Consider the following 27,174-nt stretch of genomic DNA (forward strand, 5'->3'; position numbering starts at 1 on the left):
TCCGACTCCCTGCCAAAAACCTCGTCCACCGTCTCTCCTCCGACTCCCCATCAAAAATCCCGTCCACCCTCCTCCCTGTCTCTCCTCCGACTCCCCGCCAAAACCCCGTCTCTCCTCCGACTCCCCACCAAAAACCCCGTCCACCGTCTCTCCTCCGACTCCCAGCCAAAACCCCGTCTCTCCTCCGACTCCCCGCCAAAAACCCCATCCACCGTCCTCCCCGTCTCTCCTCCGACTCCCCCCAAAAACCCCATCCCCAGTCATATGAGACAGCATTGTATCCGGAAACAAAATGACGTATGACCACCCATTGGCTAATAGCACCCTGCTGTCTGTACTAACCCAAGCAAATGTCTAGCTGGAGACTTTCTCAGCATTTAACATAACAAGGAAGCATTCCCCAGTATAACATAACAAAGAAACCATTTTAAATTTAACATACAAAAAAGAAAGACCCCATACACGAAAAAAGGTGGTTAATTTCTGTAAATTACTGGTAGAAATCAACAGATCAGGGAGCAAATGTGAAGAGGAATAAATAGACAACGTTTAGGCCGAGCCCCTTCAGAATGCCTAGAGTGTGTCCTCCTCTGCTTAGTTGTTGCCTGAACTGCGGAGTTCCTCCAGCATTTTGTGTGTGTGCGTCTCTGTATTTCCAGCAACTGCAGAATCTCTTGTGTATTATATCTGTATTTGTAAGAGGGTTGTAATTTGGCAGTAGATACACGGAATGCCTGTTGATATTGTGTATATTGTTTATGGGAGCCACTTTCTACGTTAAAACAGCTGCTGAGTTTTCTATACACACAAACAGAACTGGGGTATGAACATGGAACGGGCTGGCAGAAACCTTTAATGGCACCGTGATTACCCAGAAAGCGCTGCATTAAAAATTTCGTCGCTAAAGCACCAATCAAATGCGCAGGCATCAGGGTTGCTGATGCTCCCGAATATCACGCATGCGTGCATGATTGAGAGGATCAGCTGCAGGTAAGAATGAATCTCCAAGTGGGGGTTTTCTACACTGACTTCGAGACAATTGCTGTGAACTCCAGACACCGTGGCCCGCAATCCCGGGACAGTCCTGCTCTCATCCCTCTCTCTCAGCCCCACGATCCGTACACGGACCCCGGGAGCTACCGGCTGATGGATCTCTCAGATAGAACTGAACTCCAGCTATCTAAATGCAAGGATTCAGAACTCAGATAAGGGGAACAAAATCTTTTACATCACCAGTTGAGAAAATCACCTTTGTTCTACCTCCAATCACAAACAAGAGAAACTTTGCAGATGTTGGAAATCCAAGCAACAGACACACACACAAATTGCTGGAGGAACTCAGCATTAGTACTCTTTTCCTTAGATGCTGCCTGGCCTGCTGAGTTCCTCCAGCATTTTGTGTGTGTTGCTTGTTCTACCTCCTCTTGTTCTGGACTTTTCTACCCGTGAGAACATGTTTTGACTTATTCTCTCTGGGTACATAATGATATCAAACAGCTTTGCCCTGGGCAACGAGTAGCTTTCACATCACAAATGTGCCAGGCTCCAATGAGACAGACTACTTCCCTTCCCTTTATATTCATTGGCATTGCCGTCAATGAGTTCACCACCATCAGTCACCTGGGGGAGGGTTCAAGGGAAATATTTATGTACAATACTGTCACAATGGTGGGGGCATAGGGAGCAAGGGTGGACCCAAATGCATCTTGTGGGGTTACTTATGTTTAGTTTATTGTTCAATACCATGAGAGCAAGGCAGGAGCAGGAGTAGCGAACTGGACAAGGACTGAGGACTACAACCAGGCTGGGACCAAGGGTCTGGGCTAGGACTCGGAATCGGCTCCCAGAACTAGAGGAGACATGAAGAGGCTAGGGTATGGACTCCGAGCCCAAGACTGGGCAAGGAACCTGTACCTGGGTCTTGCCTTGGGCTCGGACCCCAGAACCAGGCATGGACATGACATGGGCTAGGGAGAGGAGGAACATGGAAAACAGAGCCTCGGTCTCGGGAGAGCAGGTACATGGAACCATGGACACATACACAGAACACAGAGTCAGGACCCCTCCTTGGAAACAGGACATAGGGCCGGGACTCACACACAGAACAGAGAGCCGGGACCCCTCCTTGGGTACAGGACATAGGGCCGGGACTCATGACCCTCCGTGGGGCAATGGCAAGATGGCCTGACCTACCCCACAGAGGCGAGGACAAGACAAGACAAGACGACCCCCGCGGGGCAACGGCAAGACGGCCAGACTTACCCCACGGAGGCGAGGACAAGACAAGACATGACTCCCTGTGGGGCAATGGCAAGATGGCCAAACTTACCCCACGGAGGTGAGGACCAGACAAGTCAAGACATGACCCCCCGCGGGGCAACGGCAAGACAGCCTGACTTACCCCACGGAGGCAAGGACAAGACGACCAACACGAACGAACACCAGACAGTACCTATCTAGCTCCGTTGACGGAACTAGACCGAAGTGCAGGCAGGGACTGCAGACGAGGGCTAGAGGCAAGAGGGGCAGAGAAGGGATTCAGACAAGGGGGTAGGACAGGAATCACAGACCACCAGGGCCAGGACTTGACTCAGAACTGGGAAGCCGCCAGGGCCAGGACTTGGACTTGGAGCTTGAATGCCACCAGGGCCAGGACTTGACTTGGAGCCTCCGGGTAGTGGCGAGCTCTCGACTCGGCCCAGGAACAGTAGACCGCGGTTCTTGATTCCCTCTAGCGGGTTAACTGACGGACCCACCTCGGTGAGGAAACTTTGCAGGCTCGCTTTGGCGAGGTAACTGGATAAGGTTGCTCCGGTGAGGAGAGGCGAATTACTGGCACTCGGTTCGGCAGAGACTAGGCTTGCTCTGGCCAGATAACATCGGCACACCGTACCTTGGATGACTTTGCAGACACTCCCGCGCCGAATGGCTGAAAGCCGGAAACTGTAAACTACTGGTTCAGCCGAGCATTAATTGCCTCTAATCACCAAAGTCGAGGGACACGGGAAAACAGGGAATCAACAGTCCGGATCATAACATAAACAAGGTAAATTTAAAGGGGCCCCGATCCGGACCATGACAAATACAGAAACTGGTGTTACCTGTGTGTATTAGAAAATAGAACATAGAATAGTACAGCGCAGTTCAGGCCCTTCGGCCCACATTATTGTGCCGGCCCTCAAACCCTGCCTCTCATATAACCCCCCACCTTAAATTCCTCCGTATACCTGTCTAGTAGTCTCTTAAATTTCACTAGTGTATCTGCCTCCACCACTGACTCAGGCAGTGCATTCCACACACCAACCACTCTCTGAGTAAAAAACCTTCCTCTAATATCCCCCTTGAATTTCCCACCCCTTACCTTAAAGCCATGTCCTCTTGTATTGAGCAGTGGTGCCCTGGGGAAGAGGTGCTGGCTATCCACTCTATCTATTTCTCTTATTATCTTGTACACCTCTGTCATGTCTCCTGTCATCCTCCTTCTCTCCAAAGACTAAAGCCCTAGCTCCCTTAATCTCTGATCATAATGCATACTCTCTAAACCAGACAACATCCTGGTAAATCTCCTCTGTACCCTTTCCAATGCTTCCACATCCTTCCTATAGTGAGGCGACCAGAACTGGACACAGTACTCCAAGTGTGGCCTAACCAGAATTTTATAGAGCTGCATTATTACCTCACGACTCTTAAACTCTATCCCTCGACTTATGAAAGCTAACAGTCCACAAGCTTTCTTAACTACCCTATCCACCTGTGAGGCAACTTTCAGGGATCTGTGGACATGTACTCCCAGATCCCTCTGCTCCTCCAAACTACCAAGTATCCTGCCATTTACTTTGTACTCTGCCTTGGAGTTTGTCCTTCCAAAGTGTACCACCTCACACTTCTCCGGGTTGAACTCCATCTGCCACTTTACAGCCCACATCTGCAACCTATCAATGTCCCTCTGCAATCTTCGACAATCCTCAATACCATCTAGAACACCACCAACTTTTGTGTCATCTGCAAACTTGCCAACCCACCCTTCTACCTCAACATCCAGGTCGATAATAAAAATCACGAAAAGTAGAGCTCCCAAAACTGATCTTTGTGGGACACCACTAGTGACAATCCTCCAGTCTGAATGTACTCCCTCCACCTCGACCCTCTGCCTTCTGCAGGCAAGCCAATTCTGAATCCACCTGGCCAAACTTCCCTGGATCCCATGCCTTCTGACCTTCTTAATAATCCTATCGTGTGGAACCTTGTCAAATGCCTTACTAAAATCTATATAGATCACATCCACTGCACTACCCTCATCTATATGCCTGGTCACCTCCTCAAAGAACTCTGTCAGGCTAGTTGGACATGATTTGCCCTTCACAAAGCCATGCTGACTGTCCCTGATCAGACCATGATTCTCTAAATGCCCATAGATCCTATCTCTAAGAATCTTTTCCAACAGCTTTCGCACCACAGACGTAAGGATCACTGATCTATAATTGCACGGACTATCCCTACTACATTTTTGAACAAGGGGACAACATTCGCCTCCCTCCAATCCTCCAGTACCATTCCCATAGACAACGAGGACATGAAGATCCTAGCCAGAGGCTCAGCAATCTCTTCCCTTGCCTCGTGGAGCAGCCTGGGGAATATTCCATCAGACCTCGGGGACTTAGCCATCCTAATGTATTTTAACAACTCCAACACCTCCTCTCCCCTAATATCAACATGCTCCAGAACATCAACCTCACTCATACTGTCCTCATCGTCATCAAGTTCCCTCTCATTGGTGAATACCGAAGAGAAGTATTCATTGAGGACCTCGCTCACTTCCACAGCCTCCAGGCACATCTTCCCACCTTTATCTCTAATCGGTCCTACCTTCACTCTTGTCATCCTTTTGGTCTTCACATAATTGAAGAATGCCATGTGGTTTTCTTTTACCCTACTTGCCAAGGCCTTCTCATGCCCCCTTCTTGCTCTTCTCAGCCCCTTCTTAAGCTCCTTTCTTGCTACCCTATATTCCTCAATAGACCCATCTGATCCTTGCTTCCTAAACCTCATGTATGCTGCCCTCTTCCACCTGACTAGATTTTCCACCTCACTTGTCACCCATGGTTTCACCCTACTATTCTTTATCTTCCTCACTGGGACAAATTTATCCCTAACATCCTGCAAGAGATCTCTAAACATCGACACATGTCCATAGTACATTTCCCTGCAAAAACATCATCTCAATTCACACCCTCAAGTTCTAGCCTTATAGCCTCATATTTTGCCCTGCCCCAATAAAAATTTGCCTGTCCTCTCTGATTCTATCTTTTTCCACGATAATGCTGAAGGCCAGGGAGTGGTGGGCACTGTCCCCCAGATGCTTACCCACTGAGAGTGCCATAGTCCAGTCCGTGAAGTCCGTGTTCTGGTTCACGGTCTAGTCCATGGTTCCTTGTTCCGGGATTTCTGGTTTTCCCCAGTTTCTGTTGTGGGCACATGTTTCTCGTTTTGGGGCTGAGACATAAATACCTCTGCAAACCAGAGATTCCCTGCTGGACTGTCCTGTTTCCCTCCTTGTCTTTTCCCCCCTCGCCTGACTTTCTGTCTGGATACCTCGCCTGACTCTCTGCCTGCTCACGTAGCCTGGATACCCCGCCCGTACCACTGAAGTATTACCACCGGAGCAAGACTGGAGGCTTGTTAGGTCAAGATAAGGAACTGCCTTTCGTTATGTGGAATTGTCTCTCTGTGTCCACGCCTTCTCTAGGTGGGTCTGGCCGTTTGCTGCCACCTTGTGTTGGGATCCATCTCTTCATGTTCAGCATTCTGTGTATGAGTCCCGGCCCTACGTCCTGCTCCCAAGGAGGGGTCCTGGCTCTGTGTTCCATTCTCCCGTCTCTCCTAGTCCAAGGTTCCGTGCTCCTGAAGGCTCTCGTCCAGTCCGTGCCTAGTCCAGTCCTATTGGAGTCCTGTCCATGTGCATTTACCTGTCCTTGTGTCTCGCCCTACCCAGGAGTTCCACACCCAAGCTATGTCCAGTCCTGTAGCCTCGTCTTGTCCTCCCCTAGTTCTGGAGTCCGAGCCCGAGTCAAGTCCCAGGTTCTGGGTCCTTGCCCAGTCTCTGGCTCGGAGTTCATATCCAAGCCTCGAAGTACCCTAGACCCAAGACCCCAGCCTGTCTCCAAGCTCAAGCCTCAAGACCAAGACCCCAGCCTCAAGCCTCAAGACACCAAGCCTGTCTCCAAGCCTCTAGACTCAAGATCCCAGCCTCCAGTCCTGCAGTCATGTCATGTCTATGCCTGGTTCTGGGCCCTGAGCCCGAGGCAAGACCTAGGTTTTGGGTCCTTGTCCAGTCTCTGACTCGGGATCCAAGCCCTAGTCTACGTTCTTGTCCCTATTCCTTGTCTGTATCCTGTCATTGTCCTACTCTAGTCAAGTCCTGTTCCTTCTACTTCAGTGTCTGTGTCTTGCATTTGGGTCCGTTCCCAATGCCCCCATTATGACAGAGAGATCTGTGACCTGACCCGGTTCGTTACCTAATACTAGATCTAGTATGGCATTCCCCCTCGTCGGCTTGTCAACATACAGTGACAGGAATCCGTCCTGGACACACTTAACAAACTCTGCCCCATCCAAACCCTTGGAACTAATCAGGTGCCAATTAATATTAGGGAAGTTAAAGTCAATCATGATAACAACCCTGTTATTTTTGCACCCTTCCAAAATCTGCCTCCTAATCTGCTCCTCGGTATCTCTGCTGCTACCAGGGGACCTATAGAATACTCCCAATAGAGTAACTGCTCTCTTCCTGTTCCTGACTTCCACCCATACTGATTCAAAAGAGGATCCTGCTACATAACGCCCCCCCGTAGCTGTAATAGTATCCTTGACCAGTAATGCCACCCCTCCTCCCCTTTCCCCCCTCTCTATCCCTTTTAAAGCACTGAAATCCAGGAATATTGAGAATCCATTCCTGCCCTGGTGCCAGCCAAGTCTCTGTAATGACCACTACATCATAATTCCATGTATGTATCCAAGCTCTCAGTTCATCACCTTTGTTCCTGATGCTTCTTGCATTGAGGTACACACATTTCAGCCCTTCTACCTTACTGTCTTTACACTGTTTATTCTGCTTCTCTTTCCTCAAAGCCTCTCTGTATGTTAGATCTGGCTTTACTCCATGCACTTCTTTCACTGCTCTATCGCTCTGGGTCCCATCCCCCTCGCAAATTAGTTTAAACCCTCCCAAACCATGCCAGCAAACCTACCTGCAAGGATATTGCTCCCCCTCGAGTTCAGGTGCAACCCATCCAATCTGTACAGGTCCCACCTTTCCCAGAAGAGATCCCAGTGATCCAGAAATCTAAAACCCTGGCCCCTGCACCAACTCCTCAGCCACACATTCAACTGCCATCTCCTCCAATTCTTACCATCTCTGTCACGTAGCACTGGCAGCAATCCTGAGAACGCCACCCTTGAGGTCCTGTTCTTCAGCGTTCTGCCTAGTTCCCGAAACTCACACTTCAGGACCTCATCCCTCTTCCTGCCTAAGTCGTTGGTCCCAACATGTATCACGACTTCTGGTTGTCTCCCCTCTTGTACCAGGATGTCGTGCACCCGGTCAGAGACATCCTGGACCCTGACATCCGGGAGGCAACAAACCATGCGGGTGTCCTTCTCACGTCCAGAAAATCTCCTGTCGGCTCCCCTGACTACAGAGACTCCAATGACGACAGCTCTCCTCTTCTCCGAACCACCCATCTGCACCACAGGGTCAGACTCAGTGCCGGAGGCCCTGCCACCGTGGCTCACACCTGGCCGGTCGTCCCCGCCAGCAGTATCCAGGACGGTAAACTTATTATTCAGGGGAATGGCTGCAGGGGTGTTCTGCACTATCTGTCTGCTCACCTTCGCTTTTCCCCCTCTGACTGTCACCCAACAACTCGCTTCTGGCAGCCTAGGTGTGACTACCTCCCTGTAGCTCTTATCTATGACTGCCTCATTCTCTCTTATGAGTCAAAGGTCATCCAGCTGCTGCTCCAGATTCCTAACACGGTCTTCCAGATCGCCCAGCCGTATGCACTTCTGGCAGATGTGATTCTGCGGGAGAGGGGAGTTCCCCCAAGACTGCTACATCTCACATGAGAGGCATATCACCATCTCAGGATGCATTGTAAAGACGAACTGGGAACAAGCTGATTGTGCTGATGCAAAAGTTGCTGGAGAATTTGCAACTGGGAAGAAGTGGAGTGATATTTGGAAATCTGTCTATTTAAAGTGTCATTTAGCAAGCAAATCAGATATGGACAGTGTGCAAAAGCTCTGGCAAGAAAATCCTTCAAATCCCACTACAGGCCTGCTACATAGGGTGTGTGAGAGTGAAGATGAACTCGATCAAACCCAGAGGAGATCAAAGTTCTTATTAACAGTGACTTGTTCGCTGTTGAAATGAATACCTCACTATATAAAATTCACTGTGCACATGTTGTTGTCACAATGCAAAAAAATGCACAGGACAAGATTTTTGTGCCTACTGGTCATTATAAATTAGAGGGGAGATGGGGAGAACTCTAGTGTCCCTGACCTACAAGATGTGCATCCAGCTGCAGCTTGTAACCCTTTACTTTAAGGAGTTGGAGCTGAAAATGGATGAATTTCTGATTACGAGGAATTCTGCAGATGCTGGAAATTCAAGCAACACACATCAAAGTTGCTGGTGAACGCAGCAGGCTAGGCAGCAGCTCTAGGAAGAGGTACAGTCGACGTTTCAGGCCGAGACCCTTCGTCAAGACTAACTAAAGGAAGAGCTAGTAAAAGATTTGAAAGTGGGAGGGGTACGGGGAGATCCAAAATGATAGGAGAAGACAGGAGGGGGAGGGATGGAGCTAAGAGCTGGACAGTTGATTGCAAAAGGGATATGAGAGGATCATGGGACAGGAGGCCTAGGAAAAAAGAAAAGGGGGGGAGGAAACCCAGAGGATGGGCAAGGGGTATAGTGAGAGGGACAGAGGGAGAAAAAGGAGAGAGAGAAAAAGAATGTGTGTATATTGTAATGTAAACAGCAACAATGAATATCAATCGAGACAGGTTATATAAAAATAACCAAACATTTATAACACCGATAAACGATAAGGGAAAAAAAACAAACAAAAACTTTAACTGGAAGTTAACAGATATGCAGCCGTTCACCAACTCGCCACTAGGCTCTGGTTCTTAAAGCGTTAAATGCGAAAACAGTTCTTAAAGCGATACAGTCAGATATGGTTCTTAAAGTGATAACTTTGAAAGTCCAACAGACTTACACATTCAATTGGGAGAGACTTCTCTGGAGAAGGATTTCTTCACAGACGCAACTCTACTGCTGGTTCTGTCCACAGGATTCATGATGCCGAAAATAAACAGTTTAAATCAACTGACCTTAAATTCCTTTAGAGAGAGAGAGCACACCTTTGCATGAACTCCTTGCTCTTTTGGCAAGGGTTATCTCGATGCAGGTTGCTACTCCAACGAAGACTCAATAAGGTCGATCCTTTATTAAACTGCCAAATGATGCCGACTTCTCTCGATCCTTGGATGAATTCTTCACTCTCCCCTCGAAAGTTGGAATTGAGTAAATCAACACATCTAGCAAAAATTTCCAGTCCAAATAATATGGCATTTTGCAACAGAACACACAACCATTTTAAAAATGAAACTGCATCACCAAAAACAAACACGCACCAGAAACAGAGATACAGCATGTTCTACCTGGATATCTACAAACTCAAAAACCAACTGCGTCACCTGGGTCGACCCGTATATAGTCACAGGGTCACATGTCATCACGTGACCTCACATCGGCAGGAAAATCACATCAGGTGACCTCCAAAAGACCATTGCATATTTCTGACAAAAAACGGATCTCCTTGAGCATGTAACACCTCCCTCCAAAAAAAAAATTTTGGTCTCGTGAAGACCAAAATTTTAACAATTTATACAAAAAAATACAAAGGTATAAAATTTACAAAATACACAATACAGACAATCTTATCTTTCAGCCCTTTACAAACTAATGTACAGTAGGAGTGTTACAAATGTTAAAATATCACTCCAAAAAACAAATTTTCATTGTACATTTAATATTTAGACAAACAATCAGCAATCACATTATCTTTATCCTTAATATGAGTGATCAAAATATTGTACTCCTGTAACATTAAACTCCAATTTAATAATCTTCTACTTTTGTTTTTCATCTTACTCAAAAAGACTAATGGATAGTGATTGGTATAAACGGTGAGTGGTTTATGCGTAGAACCAACATGCACTTCAAAATGTTGCAAAGCTAAAACAAGAGATAACAATTCTTTTTCTATTGTTGAATAATTTCTTTGATGGGCATTAAATTTCTTAGAAAAATAAGCTACCGGACAATCAACTTCATCATCATCTTTTTGAAGCAACACTGCTCCTACAGCTTCATCACTAGCGTCTACAGCTAACAAAAATGGTTTTTCAAGGTCAGGAGATTTAAGTACAGGTTGACTACATATTATAGCTTTCAATTTATCAAATGCCTCCTGACAAGACTCTGTCCAAACAAACTTCTCATTTTTCTTCAAGAGATTAGTTAATGGAAGAGCAATGTTTGCAACATCCTTACAAAATTTTCTGTAATATCCTACCATACCCAAGAATCTTCTGAGAGTTTTTCTACCAGTTGGAGTGGGTACTTCTAAAATTGCCTGAACTTTTGCTTGAACAGGTGCTAAATTTCCCAGACCCACAACATAACCAAGGTAAGTCACTGTGGAATGATCAAATTCACTTTTAGCTAAGTTAATAGTTAAGTTTGCTTTTGAAAGTCTCTCAAATAATTTCTCCACCGCCATAACATGTACTTTCCACGTACTATTCCCTGTAACCAAATCATCGATATAGGCATCTGTATCTTTTAATCCCTGAATCACGCCATTAATCATCCGCTGAAAAGTAATTGGTGCATTCTTCATCTCAAATGGAAGAACATTATATTCATATAACCTAGATGGGGTTACAACTGCTGAAATCTCTCTACCTCTATCTGTCAATGGAACACACCAATAACCTTTTAACAAATCAATTTTTGTAAGGAATTTGGCCTGTCCAACTTTATCCACACAATCATCTACCATAGGAATTGGATATGTATCAGTCTTTGTCACAGCATTCACCTTTCTGTAATCCGTACAAAACCTAATACTATTGTCTGGCTTAGGCACCATAACACACGGTGAACTCCAATTCGAATTAGAATGTCTAGTAATATTATTCTCTAACATATACTTAATTTCTTGTTCAGCAAGTTCACATTTTTCCCTGTTGATTCGATATGGATGTTGTTTTATGGGTTTTGCATCTCCAACATCTACATCATGTGTAGCTACGGTGGTTCTTCTAGGGACGTCTGGAAATAAATCTCCATATCTAAAAATTAACTGTTTCATCTGCTCTCTCTGCTCTGGCTGTAAATGAGCTAATTTTTCATCAATATTTTCCAGAATTTTCGAATTTGGTAACCTGGCTGAAATAATGTTGGGGTTAAAATGAGTTTTCTCTTGTCCCCTACCATGGGAAATTAACTTTGCCATATCTAATCTGTTCAGGCCTTTAACATTCAAAATGTTTCTATAAAATTCCCCTCATTCTCCTGAACACCAGAGAATACAACCTTTCATTCCTGGAATCATTCTCGTGAATCTTCTCTGAACCCTCTCCAAATTCAATATTTCATTTCTAAACTAAGGATCCCAAAACTGCACACAATAGTCTGTGTGATCTTACGAGTGTCTGAAAGAGCCACACCGTCGTATCCCTGCTCTTATTTTCTATAACTCTAGAAATGAATGCCAACATTGCATTCGCCTTCCTCACCACTGACTCAACCTGGAAGTTGACCTTTAGGGTATCCTGCACAAGGATTCTCAAGTCCATTTGCATCTTTAGATTCTGGATTAGTTCCTGACGATTGGAGGGTGGCTAATGTAACCCCGGTTTTTAATAAAGGAGGGAGAGAGAAACCAGGGAATTATAGACCGGTAAGCCTGACATCGGTGGTGGGGAAAGTGCTAGGGTCAGTTATCAAGGATGTGATAACAGCACATTTGGAAAGCGGTGAAATCATCGGACAGAGTCAGCATGGATTTGTGAAAGGGAAATCATGTCTGACGAATCTCATAGAATTTTTTGAGGATGTAACTATCAGAGTGGATAGGGGAGAACCAGTGGATGTGGTATATTTGGATTTTCAAAAGGCTTTTGACAAGATCCCACACAGGAGATTAGTGTGCAAACTTAAAGCACACGGTATTGGGGGTATGGTATTGATGTGGATAGAGAATTGGCTGGCAGACAGGAAGCAAAGAGTGGGAATAAACGAGACCTTTTCAGAATGGCAGGCAATGACTAGTGGGGTACCGCAAGGCTCAGTGCTGGGACCCCAGTTGTTTACAATATATATTAATGACTTAGATGAGGGAATTAAATGCAGCATCTCTAAGTTTGCGGATGACATGAAGCTGGGCAGCAGTGTAGCTGTGAGGAGGATGCTGAGAGGATGCAGGGTGACTTGGATAGGTTGGGTGAGTGGGCAAATTTATGGCAGATGCAATTTAATATGGATAAATGTGAGGTTATCCACTTTGGTGGCAAAAACAGGAAAACAGATTATTATCTGAATGGTGGCCGATTAGGAAAAGGGGAGGTGCAATGAGACCTGGATGTCATTGTACACTAGTCATTGAAAGTGGGCATGCAGGTACAGCAGGTGGTGAAAAAGGTGAATGGTATGCTGGCATTCATAGCAAAAGGATTCGAATACAGGAGCAGGGAGGTACTACTGCAGTTGTACAAGGCCTTGGTGAGACCACACCTGGAGTATTGTGTGCAGTTTTGGTCCTCTAATATGAGGAAAGACATTCTTGCCATAGAAGGAGTACAAAGAAGGTTCACCAGATTGATTCCTGGGATGGTAGGACTTTCATATGATGAAAGACTGGATCCACTAGGCTTGTACTCTCTGGAATTTAGAAGATTGAGGGGGGATCTGAATGAAATGTATAAAATTCTAAAGGGATTGAACAGGCTAGATGCAGGAAGATTGTTCCCGATGTGGGGAAGTCCAGAATGAGGGGTCACAGTTTGAGGATAAAGGCGAAGCCTTTTAGGACAGAGATGAGGAAAAACTTCTTCACACAGTGTGGTGAATCTGTGGAATTCTCTGCCACAGGAAACAGTTGAGGCCAGTTCATTGGCTATATTTAAGAGGGAGTTAGATATGGCCCTTGTGGCTAAAGGGATCAGGGGGTATGAAGAGAAGGCAGGTGCAGGGTTCTGAGTTGGATGATCAGCCATGATCATACTGAATGGCGGTGCAGGTTCAAAGGGCCGAATGGCCTACTCCTGCACCTATTTTCTATATTTATATGTTTCTATCTCTCTATCGCTGCATTTTGAATTCTCTCCCCATATAAATAACAGCCTGCCCCTTTATTTCTTCCACCAAAGTGCATGACCATACACTTTACAACATTGTATTTCATTTGCCACTTCTTTGCCCATTCCCCTAAACTATCTAAGTCTCTCTGCAGGCTCTCTGTTTCTTCAACACCACCTGCTCCTCCACCTATCTTTGCATCATCGGCAAATTTAGCCTCAAATCCATTAATACCGTAGTCCAAATCATTGACATACATCGTAAAAAGCAGCCGTCCCAACACTGACCCTGTGGAACTCCACTGGTAACCAGCAGTCAGTCAGAATAAAAAGTTAAAGTCTGTCCCGAGCCTTGTGTCCCATCAGTTTCTGCCAGTTTATGCCAGTTTCTGTGGCGTGAAGCGACAGAGTACAAGACTCCCCCACCATCCCCGAATAGGACGCCAGTCTATTGCGAGGTTAACCCCCAGCATTTGCCGGTACCCATTTTAAGCTGGGCGGACTGGAGCAGTGTGTGGTTAAGTGCCTTGCTCAAAGACACAACATGCTGCCTTGGCCGAGACTTGAACCCACGACCTTCAGATCGTGAGCCCAATGCCCTAACCACTTGGTCGCGTGCCACACCCTTTATTCCCACTCTCTGTTTTCTGCGGACTAGCAATGCTCCACCCACGCTAGTGTCTTCCCTGTAATTCCATGGCCTCTTATCCTGCTAAGCAGCCTCACGTGCAGCACCTTGTCAAAGGATTTCTGAAAATCCAAGTACACTATACTTACTGCATCTCCTTTGTCTACCCAGCTTGTAATTTCCTCGACAAATTGCAGTAGGTTTCTCAGGCAGGATTTTCCTTTCAGGAATTTTGCTGGCTTTGCCATATCTTGTCATGTATCTCAGATACTCCGTAATCTCATCCCTAACAATCAACTCCAACAACTTGCCAACCAACGATGCCAGGCTAACAGGACTATAGCTTCCTTTCTTCTGCCTCCCACCCTTCTTAAATTGCAAATAACATTTGCAATTTAACAGTTATCCAGTACAATGCCAGAATCTGGCGATTCTTGAAAGGTCATCGTTAAAGCCTCCGCAAACTCTTCATTTAGTTCCTTCAAAACCCGTGGGTGCATTCCATCAGGTCCAGAAGATTTATCCACACTCCGACCATTAAACTTCCTGAGCAATATCATTTAGTCATAATTTTCACCGCACAAACTTCACTCCCCTGACACTCTTGAATGTCCTATATACTGCAGACATCTTCCACTGTGAAGACTGATGCAAACTACTCATTCAATTCCACTGCCATCGCTGCATCTCTCATTACAATATCTCCAGCATCATTTTGTATTGCTTCTGTATCTTCCCTTGACTCTCTTTTACCCTTTATATACTTAAAAAAGCTTTTAGTATCTTCTTTGATATTAGTCACCTACTTCCTGTCATAATTCATCTTTTCCTTCTTAATAACCTTCTTAATTTCCTTCTGCAAGTTCTTAAAAGTTTCCCAATCGTCTATCTTTCACTAGATTTGGCTTCCTTGTATGCCCTCGCTCTTGCTTTTGTTTTATCTCTGAATTTACTTGTCAGCCACGGTAGTGTCCTTCTTCCATTTGAAAATTTCTTCTTATTTGGAAAAAAAATCTGTCCTGCTCTTCCCTCATTTTTCACAGAAACTCCAGCCATCGCTGCACTGTTGTCCTTCCTGCAAATGTCCCTTTCCAGTCAACTTCGGCCAGTTCCCCTCTCGTACCATTGTAATTTCCTTTATTCCACTGAAATACCGACACATTGGATTTTATTTTTCCCTCTCTCAGATTTCAATGTGAACTTGATCACTGTTCCCTACAGGTTCCTTAACCTTAAGCTCCCTGATTATCTCTGGATCATTGCGCAACATTCAAATCAGCACAGCTGATCTCCTAGTGGGCGCAACTGCGAGCTGTTCTAAAACCCATCCTTTAGACATTTTACAAATTCTCTGTCTTGAGGTCCAGTACTGACATGGTTTTTCCAATCCACTTTTTTGTTAAAATCCCCAATGATTATCATGACATTGCCTTCCTGAGATGCCTTTTCTATCTCTTGCTAAATTTATAATCCACATCCCAGCTGCTGTTTTTAGGTCTGTATACAACTGTCATTAGTGTCCTTTTACCCTTGCCATCTTGTCATTCCTTAATTCAACCCATAGAGACTCTACACCTTCCAATCCCATGTCATCTCTTTCCAATGATTTAGTATTATTTCTTGTACACAGGACCACACCACTTCCTTTACCTACAAACCTATCTTTCTGATACACCTTATGTCCTTGGACGTTCAGCTCCCAATGGCAGCCATTCTTTAGCCAAGTTTCACAGATTTGCCAATCTGTAGCTGAATTTCAAGATCGTCCATTTTATTCCTTATGCTGCGTGCATTCAAATACGACACTCTCAGTCTGTATTTGTTGCTTTCTGTTTTAATTGCACCACACCTCCATTGCCCTGTAACTCATGCCACTGGCTTTGATTAAGCTTTTATCTCCTACCTGTTCTTTCTATAATCTCTGTTGCACGCTATCATTGATTTATTACTGTTTTCCCCTTCCGCAGCCCAATCACTCCTGTTCTCATCCCCCTGCTAAATTCGTTTAAACCCTCACTAACAGTTCTATTAAATGTACCCGCTAGGATATTGGACCCCTTTGGGTTCAGGTGTAACCCGTCCTTTTTGTACCGGTCATACCTCCCCCGGAAGAGGCCCTAATGATCCAGGAATCTGAAGTCCTGCCCCCTACACAAGTCTCTCAGCCACACATTAATACGTCTGATCGTGCTATTCCTTCATCGCTAGCACGTGGCGCAGGCAGCAATCCTGACATTACTACCCCGGAGGTCCACAGGGGTCTGTGTTGGCAAAGTTTCTGTTTACGTTCCATGCTAATGCATCGGATGACAGTATTGATGGCCCTGTGGCCAAATTTACAAATGAAATCAAATATAAAAAGGACTGGATAGAGAGGTCGTGGATGGCTATAGTATCTGTTTATCACAATGCCATAAATACAACTTAAATATACAAACGATAGGCTTGCTCCGCGGCTTGAGATTCTAAATTAGAGAATGGCGCTTTACTCACAAAATCCTCATAGCCCACAGTGACTGCAGACTGATCTCAGCAATGGATCCCGCCACTGCAGCCCAACAGTGCACTATGTACTGATTGAAAAGCTACGAAATTGCATGTGAATTGCCTCCCCTCCCCGAACTCCACTCTCTCTGCGTCACCAGCAGACTGGGACATCTCACATCTCGCTGCCTCCGCCAGGCCATTAAACTGAAATACTGTGCTCGGGGACTGATCTCTGGGGAAATCCAAACACTACCTCCTTCCAGTCTGATAACGACCCACTCAATTAGCCACCCACTACCGGCAGTTTATCAATCTCCAACAAAAAAGCTTAATCACCTACTCCTGAGGTTCAATACCATTGCTGACTCTGAGTTTACCACCGTCAAATGCCAGGAGAGACATAATAATCAGAAAGTCTCCAGTCGCAGCCGTGTAAATAAAATGTGATCTTAGCTGGTGTGTGGCGCATGCTCAGAATGCGAAGGAGACGGACAAACTGAGCCAAGTCACAGACTGATGAAGGGTAGGAATGATTCATTCTGATACAGAGAGGGAAGCAGAGAGCTTGATATTGTGCCTCATGCCGGAACTGTAGCCAGTTAGAAGATGAAGTCTTGTTCCTCCGAATTGTTTTAGGTTGTGGCAGTGTTTTTATCGGAAGGCACCATGGAGACTAAAATTCTCTGAGTTGAATTGTTGTCCTTCACCCACTGATGAGCTTTGTAAAATTTTAACAATGTAGAAAAGGCAAAGGATTTGTGTATGGGAATCTGAAACATAAGAGCATGTTAGCTCCGCTGTATCTCTCAGTTCACCAGCGCTTGAATGCCGCCGATCCTTAAATGTGGAGGCAGAGATGCTGGAGAAGACAGCGCCCCGCTCGCTACAAGGAGAGACCGAACACGTGTCCATGTTCGGGATCTGATTGGATACATTGCCATGACGTTATTAGCAGTGAGATGTCATTCACTGTCCCTCATTTTGGAGGGGATTCAGTCGGCCATCGCAGATACACCAACAGCTTCGCACTGCGAAGCGGCCGTTCACCTGCTCCGTATGTGCGAAGAGACTCATTCAGTTAACCCACCTTGTGATGCCCGGTGAGTTAAGAGTTTTACTCAATCATCCCAGCTGATGCAACACCAGCAACTTTCACATCAGGGAGGAAGTTCAAATCAGCTCTGTGTCAAATGTTTAACCATCACGGTGACGGAAGGCAGCTGCAGGTTCATGAGGGACTGTTACTGTCAGGTTCTGCAGTTCTTGTGGCTGCCCATCGTTCCCAGGACTGAACCCTGGTCACTGAGCATCGGAGGAGGCTGCTCTGCTGACGTTAGCCTTAAACTGGAGCGGTGATTAACATCGTGGATCTGTGAAAGATATATCAGTTCTGTATCAAACCTCGTGTCGCAGGTACTTACTGTCTCTACCAAACTCACAGTGTACACTAGAGAGGCCACTTAGTCCATCTGGTCCCTGCCCATGTTTCTGTTCTGTATCAGTATTTTAAAATCCATCTCTGCCATTCCTCTCTCACTCTCCCTGTGATGACAGGTTGCAACTAGTCACCAATCCATGAGAGAAGAGATTTCCCTTGAATTTCATAGAATCATAGATATCTGCAACACATTACAGGCTGTTCGGCCCACAATGTTGTACCGACCACATAACCTATTCTGGAAACTGCCTAGAATTACCCTCGCAGATAGCCCTCTATTTTTCTAAGCCCCAAGTAGCTATCTAAGCTCTTAAAAGACTTTCTTGCATCCTCCTCCACCACCATCACTGGCATTGCATTCCATGCACCTACTGCTCTTTATGGAAAATCATTATCTCTGGCATCTCTCTTGCAACTACTTGCAAACACCTTAACACTATGCCCTCTAGTGTTAGCCATTTCAGCCCTGGGAAAAAGCCTCTGGCTATTCCACAACCAATGCCTCTCATCATCCTACACATTTGCATGAATTCCCTGCATGGTTTTCTCCAGGCTGAATAAGACAATGAGCTCACTGTGGTTTTGACGTTCTTCAGAGCTCTGGACTATGGTGGTTAAACTCCTTCTTCTCTGCTCTTTTCAACGTTTTGGATCATTTTCACTCATTTCAAAGGACTGTGCCTCAGACAGCTGGGTTGCTGCAATGCGCCTCCAAGATCTGACAGCAGACTAGAGAGTGAATCTTCGATGGAGCAGAGTCAGAAACCAAAGAGTTGGCAGCCTGAGTCAGGGCTTTGGGGCTCCAGAAAGAGATGGGGTCTAGAGTTTACGAGGAGGAGGGGGAATCAGAGCAGGATGATGTGGCTACAAATGAAAAGTCAGAAACATTTGGGGACTGGTTGATTGAAAAAAAATGTAGTTAATTTCTGCAAAATACTGGAGGAAATCAGCAGGTCGGGCAGCCAATGTGCAGAGGAATAAATAGACAACGTTCAGACCGAGCTCCTTCAGAAGGTTTAGACTGTGTACTCCTCTGCTTAGTTGCTGCCGACACTTCAGAGTTACTCCAGCATTTTGCGTGTGTGCTTCTCTGTGTTTCCTGCAACTGCAGAATCTCTTGTGTTTTATATCTACATTTGTAAGGGGATTGTACTTTGGCATTAGATACACGGAATGCCTGTTGATATTGAGTATATTGTTTATGGGAGCCGCTTTCTTCATTAAAAGAGCTGCTGAGTTTCCTATACAAAAAAACTGATGTATGGACATGGAACCAAGGCTGGCAGAAGCCTTTAATGGCACCGTGATTACCCATAAAGCGCTGCGTTACAAATTCCGCCGTCACCGAAGCACCGATCAAACGCGCAGGCGTCAGGGTTGTTGACGTTCCCGAGTATCGCGCATGCGCGCAGTACACAAAAGGCCTGGACCGGATCATTCCAGGTAGGAGAAGGTGTCTGGGTGGGTGTTTTCAACGCCGACTGAGGGACAATTGCTGTGGCTGCGGAATCCGTGGCCCTCAATCCCGGGACTGTCCTGCTCTCTTCCCTCTGTCTCAGCCCCACGATCCGTACACGGGCCCCGGGGAGCTTCCGACTGATGAGGGAATGGGAACCGATGGATCTCAGACAGAGCTGAGCTCCAGCTGTCTAAATGCAAGGATTGGGAACTCGGAACAGGACAGCAAAATCTTTCAATCAGCAGTTGCGAAAATCACCTTTGTTCTTCCTCCCATCGCATCTGCAGATGTTGAAAATCCAGCATTTTGTGTGTGTTGCTTGTTCTACCTCCTCTTGTTCTGGATTTTTCTACCCGTGAGGACATATTTTGACTCATTCTCTCTGGGAGGAAAACGATATCAAACACCTTTGCCCCGGGCAACAATTAGCTTTCACATCACAAGGGTGCCAGACTCCAATGAGACAGACGACTGCCGGCCCTTAATATTCATTGGCATTGCCATCAATGAGTTCACCACCGGTAGTCACTTGGGGGAGGGTTGAGGGGAAATGTTTATGTACGATACAAAAACTGGTGTTAGCTGTGTGTATTGTGGCGATGCAAAAGTTGCTGGAGAATTTGCAAGTGGGAGGAAGTGGAGTTATTTTTGGAAATCTGACTTTTTTAAGCGTCATTTAGCAAACAAATCACATATGCACGGTGTGCAAAAGCTCTGGCGAATAAATCTTTCACTACCCGCTACACTGGGTTGTCACTGGGTAAAAAAATGCACAATATAAGCTTTATGTGCACACTGGTCATTACAAATTAGAGGGGATATTGGTAGGAAGGTGGGGAGACCTCCAGTGACCCTGATGCCCTCACCTACAAGATGTGCATCCAGATGCAGCTTGTAACCCTGCAATTTAAGGATTTGGAGCTTGAAATGGATGAATTCCGGATCATCCAGGAGTTGGAGGGGATGATAGATATGACATGAGGAGAGGTGAGTTACATTCAAGCTGCAGGACACAGGAAACTGGTTGAGAGTCAGGAAAGGGAATGAGGTTAAATAACCATTGCAGAGTACTCTTGTGGCTATCCCACACAACAACAGGTGGACCACTTTAGAAACTGCTGGGGGGGGATTACCTGGCAGAGGAAAGTCAAAGGGGTGACAGGGGATTCGTTAGTTAGGGGAACAGAACAAGAGGGGACTAATATCCTAGTGGTAAGTGCTAGTGTGGGCCGAGGGGGTGAAAATTAATTGCAGGGAGAATGGGAGCCAGAATGACAGAAAAGATAGTTGAGAGGGTGAACTCAATTGAATTGAATTTACTTTATTACATACATTCTTCATATTCATGAGGAGTAGAAATCTTTACATTACGTCTCTGTCTAAATGTGCAATGTGAAATTTATAGTAATTTATAATAGATAGTTTGTACATAGGACAGTCAATATAACATAATAGTACAATTGTATCAGCATGAATTAATCAGTCTGATGGCCTGGTAGAAGGTGATGTCCTGGTCTCTGTTGGTCCTTTTGCTGTGGTACCGTTTCCTGGATGGTAGCAGCAGGAACAGTTTGTGGTTCTGGTGATCAGGTCCCCGATATCCTTTGGGCCCTTTTTTCACACCTGTCTCTGTAAATGTCTGGAATAGTGGGAAGTTCACACTACAGATGTGCTGGGCTGTCCGCACCACTCTCTGCAGAGTCCTGCGATTGAGGGAAGTACAGTTCCCATACCAGGCATTGATGCAGCCAGTCAGGATGCTCTCAATTGGGCCCCTGTAGAAAGTTCTTAGGATTTGGGGCCCCATCCCAAACTTCTTCAACTGTCTGAGTTGAAAGAGGTGCTGCTGTGCTTTGTTCACAACACAGCAGGTACGTACAGACCGTGTGAGATCCTTGGTGATGTTTATGCCGAGGAACTTAAAGCTGTTCACCCTCTCAACCCCAGATCCATTGATGTCAGTTGGGGTTAGCCTGTCTCCATTCCTCCTGTCGTCCACAGTCAGCTCCTTTGTTTTTGTGACAATGGCAGAGAGGGTGTTTTCTTGACACCAGTCAGATGTTGTTCAGACCTCAGACAGAGTCAGCAATCAAATGGCTGAGCATGGGGCGATGAATGTGCTCAACTGTGCATATCACAATGCAAGAAGCATCATAGGAAAGCCGATGAGCTCAGGACAGGGAGTTATGATATTGTAGCCATTATTGGGACTTGGTTGCACCTAACAGTCTGATGGATTTAGAGAAACAAATTTGTAGAGAGATTGCAGACCATGCCAAGAAACAAAGGTTGATTCAGTAAGTGATTTTTACTTTCCATATATTGACTGGGACTCCCAAACTGTAAAAGGACGAGATGGGGTAGAGTTTGTCAAATGTACCCTTAATCAGTACGTAGAATTCCTGACGTAGAAGTGTGCAGTAGGCTGTTAGGAAATGATCCAGGGCTGGTGACAGAAATTAGTGATCATAATGCCATGAGATTCAAAGTAAATATGGAATAAGAGAGGTCTGGACCACGGATGGGATCCAGACCTCTTTTTTCAACCTCAGTGGAAAAAGCTGCTTGCATTTACCCTATTTATACCCTCATAATTTAGTAGACTTCTAACAAATCCTCAAAGCAATGTATAATTTCCTTGTTTATGTGTGGAGCCTTTTTTAGATGTATAAGATGATGAGGGGCATTGATCGTGTGGATAGCCAGAAGTTTTTCCCCTGGGCTGAAATGGCTAATACTAGGGGCCATAGTGTTAAGGTGCTTGGAAATATATACCGAGGGGATGTCAGGGGTAAGTTTTTTACACTGAGAGTGGTGCATGCGTGGAATGCACTGCCGGCTATTTGTGTGAGAGTGTTTCAGTTACTGTGGAGCCAGGAACCCATGCAGCTCAGTGGGAACAGGGAATAATACCAATGGAGAGAGTCAGACTGAGCCAGATCACAGATTGGAGATGGCAGAAATGCCCCATTCTTATAGAGACAGGAAGAGCATCAGAGAATTTGATGGTCATTCCAGATACCAGCACTGTGCCCAGTTACAGGATAATTTCTCTCTCCAACTTGGGTTGAACCTCACCGTAACAGTGTGATGCTATGTCACACCTTGACAAATCAAGTGACCTCATCTGAAATGTTGTCTTACATCCACTGATGGATTTTGTAAATCTTTTTGCAGGTTAAAAATGACAAGGAATTTGTCTACGGGAATCTCGAACACAACACTCCAGCTGTCTCTGTCCAGATATTTAAGAAGTGGAGCAAGAGATTCACTCGATCATCCTTCCTGCTCAGACTGTGGGGAGGGATTCACTAGCTCATCTGACCGACTGGCACACCTGTCATTTCACACAGTGGGAAACCCATTCATCTGCTCAGACCGTGGGAACGGAATCAGTCAGTCTTCTCAACTGAAGGTACATCAATAAGTTCACACTGGGCAAGGCCATTCATCTGTTCTGTGGATGAGAAGGGATTCAGTCGGTCATCCCACATGTGGACACACCAGTCAGTTCACACTGGGCAGAGGCTGGTCATCTGCTGAATTTGTGGGGAAGGATTCACTCTGTCATCTGGCCTAATGGCTCACCAGCAAGTCCACACCGGGGAGAAGCCGTTCTCCTGCTCGGACTGTGGGAAGGGATTCACTAAGTCATCTCACCTACTGAGACAACAGTCAGTTCACACTGGGGAGCGGCCGTTCACCTGCTCGGACTGTGGGAAGGGATTCACTCGGTCTTCCACCTTAATGGCTCACCAGCGAGTTCACACTGGAGAGAGGCCGTTCACCTGCTCAGACTGTGGGAAGCGATTCACTTGGTCATCCCAATTGAAGGTACATCAGCGAGTTCACACTGGAGAGAGGCCGTTCACCTGCTCGGACTGTGGGAAGGGATTCACTTGCTCATCCCAACTGAAGGTACATCAGCGAGTTCACACTGGAGAGAGGCCATTCACCTGCTCAGTCTGTGGGAAGGGATTCACTTGGTCATCCCACCTACTGGTACATCAGTCAGTTCACACTGGGGAGAGGCCATTCACCTGCTCAGTTTGTGGGAAGGGATTCACTTGCTCATCCCAACTGAAGGTACATCAGCGAGTTCACACTGGAGAGAGGCCGTTCATCTGCTCAGACTGCGGGAAGGGATTCACTCAGTCATCCCACCTACAAGCACACCGGTCAGTTCACACTGGGGAGCGGCCATTTACCTGCTCAGACTGCGGGAAGGGATTCACTCGGTCATCCGACCTGCTGGTTCACAAGTCAGTTCACAGTGGGGAAGGGCAATTCACCTGCTCAGTCTGTGGGAAGGGTTTCACTTGCTCATCCCAACTGAAGGTACATCAGCGAGTTCACACTGGGGAGAGGCCGTTCACCTGCTCAGACTGTGGGAAGGGATTCACTCAGTCATCTCACCTACAAGCACACCGGTCAGTTCATACTGGGGAGCGGCCATTCACCTGCTCTGACTGCGGGAAGAGATTCACTCGGTCATCTGACCTACAAGCACACCGGTCAGTTCACACTGGGGAGCGGCCATTTACCTGCTCAGACTGTGGGAAGGGATTCACTTGCTCATCCCAACTGAAGGTACATCAGCGATTTCACACTGGGGAGAGGCCTTTCACCTGCTCAGACTGTGGGAAGGGATTCACTTGCTCATCTAAACTGAAGATACATCAGCGAGTTCACACCGGAGAGAGGCCATTCACCTGCTCAGACTGCGGGAAGGGATTCACTCAGTCATCCCACCTACAAGCACACCGGTCAGTTCACACTGGGGAGCGGCCGTTTACCTGCTCAGAATGTGGGAAAGGATTCACTCGGTCATCTGACCTACTGGTACACCAGTCAGTTCACACTGGGGAGAGGCCATTTACCTGCTCAGTCTGTGGGAAGGGATTCACTTGCTCATCCCAACTGAAGGTACATCAGCGAGTTCACACTGGGGAGAGGCCATTCACCTGCTCAGTGTGTGGGAAGGGATTCACTCTGTCATCTCGCCTACTGACACACCAGTCAGTTCACTCAAGGTAGAGGCCATTCACCTGGTCAGATTTTGGGAAGAGCTTCTCTCAGCCAAATCAACCAAATGTGCATCATTGAGTTCACACTGGGGAGAAGCTGTTCACCTGCTGTGAATGTGGGAAGCGATTCACTCAGTCATCTAACCTTATGTAACTCTGGCTTTGGCTGGCAGCTTAATATAGGGGGTGATAGCCCCCCAGCCTGGCCAAACTTAAAATATCTCATTTGGGTGGATGCATGATGTGTCCCCTGTTACAAATCAGTACCCCAAAATAACAAACGGTACACAATATGTGATTAAACGATTAAGATTTATAATTCTTACTTTGACTATATGGTTAGTAAAGAAAAGAAAAAGAAAAAGGGCCTATTCTCTCCATTCACATCTTTTCATCTCTGCCCAGCAAAAGAACAACAAAATCTCTCTTCCAGACACACAAGAAAAAACATTTCTGTCATTGGATAGCCCTGCATTCCAAAACCCTGTTATCTCTAGTCGTAACCTAAACATTGCTGCTACAGAGAAACCATTACCCCAGCAGTGAAACATTGCAGAGAGGCCATTACATTAGCAGTGACTCCTTACAGCATTTTACACTTGTGACACACTACCGGGTTCACACTGGGGAGAAAGTTTCAGTAAGCTGCATGCTGGATATTTGTCCGTCACCGTTGCTGAATGCTATCTTGAGAGTGACTGTCGTTGCTGAACTCTGCTATTATTGCTGTTGCTCACCACACCCAGTTCTGCACCCTGGTCACTGGGCATGGGAGGAGTTTCTTCTGCTGCATATTCACCTTTAATGGGACTGGAGTTTAATATTCTGGATCTGAGACAAATAAATCAGTTCTCTTTCAAACTCTGCCTCTAGTACTTAGTGAATTTATAACACAACTAGTGTACAGTAGAGAGTCAACTCAGGCCGGCTGAGTTTGTCTTTTGAAGCAAGATTTTGGTGAATGATATTTGCCACTTGATTGTACCTGCATAAGTAATCAAATTGAGTTAATCTGCTGCAGGATCCTGGAATGTGTTGGATTGTGTCTGGTTTCTCTTGGCATTTTCTGGATTTATTGCCTTGTTTGTTTGTATTGTATGTATTTTTGATTTTTTTTTTCTTTTTGTTCACCACCTTGTCCTGTATTTCTGCACGGAACCCCTCTGTTTCTGGGAAGAGGTCCTCAACTCTCAGTCAGGTGCTCGATGCTTCCTTGTCACCATCTCGTCTGCTCAGATCGTTGGGATGTCTCCCATGGAGGGTCATACTCATTCCACTGGTTAATGTTTTCTTCCGTAGTGATGATTCATTTTTCTGAGTTGGCCTCTCATTTAAGTTTTCTGGTCTGTATTTCTTATCAGGATTACTGTTGTCTGATTTTTTTTCACGTGTTATTTCTCTTCCACCTTCTGTCCAAGGTAGTGTTAATCTATGAGTGTAAATAGTCTTTTCTAAAGTTTTCTAATGTTCTTGTTTATCTTTGTAAATTTTACTGATTGAAATGGGACAAAGATATTTTCATTAGAAAAGTCAATGTCTGTATTGATGCAAGAGTTTATTGCCTTTGTTGTATTTGTTAAATATTGAGATCTGTTTGACAGGTTTTTTAAATAAATTTTGTCAAAAGTTCTCCCTATTTCGCACTACTTTCTGTTTTCTTTGCTTGTTGGTATTCCAGATACGTAGGTATCAAGAATCCCGATGAAGGGTCTTGCCCGAAATGTTGATTCCCATCCATAGATGCTGCCTGACATGCTGGGCTCCCCCAGCACTTTGTGTGCATTTCTGGCATCTGCAGGTCCTCTTGTTTCCCATATATATATGTTTCTGAAAGACTAAGCCAAGAACAAGCTGGTAGTGGGTTTGTGCGGATCTGTTGGTAAAATCTTAAATAAAATCATTAGAAAGAGGTGGCATAGGGTTGGAACATGTACAATTTGTGGGTAGAATTAAGAAACAGCAAATGTAAAATAAATCCCTGTTGGGAATTGTATAGAGACCCCCAAACAGTAGTAAGTATGTGGTCCACAAATTAAAATAGGAGGTTAGGATGGTGTTGGTGTCAAGAGGAGGAATTCCAAGAATGCCTTCAAGATGTCTTTTAGAGCAGCTTATGGTTGAGCCCACTTGGGGATCAGCTATTCTGGATTGGGTGTTGTAATGATCCGGAATTAATTAGGTCACTTAAGTTCAAAGAACCCTTAGGGGCAAATGATCTTAATATGATCAAATTCACCCTGACATTAGAGAAGGAGAAGCTAAATTCAGATGTGAAAAAAAGAGAATTAGAGAGGCATGAGAGAAAAATTGGTCAAAATTGATTTGAGAAGAAAACGGGCAGGGATGAAAACAAAGCAGCAATGGCTGGAATTTCTGGAAGCAATTCGGAAGGCACAGGGCATATATGTTACAAAGAGGAAGTAGTATTCTAAAGGTATGGTGACAAAACCGTGGCTGATAAGAAAAACCAAAGAGAGGACATAGAGCAAAAATTACTAGGAAGTTAGAGGATTGGAAAGCAGGAGACAGCTAAAGAAAACACAGGAGAGACAAGATGAAAAATTAAGGTCAATAACACCAAGTATCAAAAGTTGTCCAGATATATAAAGAGTAAAAAAGAGACAAGAGTTGATATTGTACCACTGGAAGATGATGCTGACAAGTTAGCAATGGAGCAAAGAAACAGCGGGCGAACGTAATAAGT

General features: G+C 45.6%; 1 pseudogene; it reads left to right on the forward strand.

Moving 5' to 3' along the window:
- LOC140210912 (uncharacterized) overlaps nucleotides 1–26,052 on the forward strand; it is an 88,651-nt pseudogene extending 62,599 nt beyond the window's left edge.
- Nucleotides 26,053–27,174: the final 1,122 nt, after the last annotated feature.

Source organism: Mobula birostris, chromosome 16 (assembly GCF_030028105.1).
Source record: "Mobula birostris isolate sMobBir1 chromosome 16, sMobBir1.hap1, whole genome shotgun sequence".
NCBI lineage: Eukaryota > Metazoa > Chordata > Chondrichthyes > Myliobatiformes > Myliobatidae > Mobula > Mobula birostris.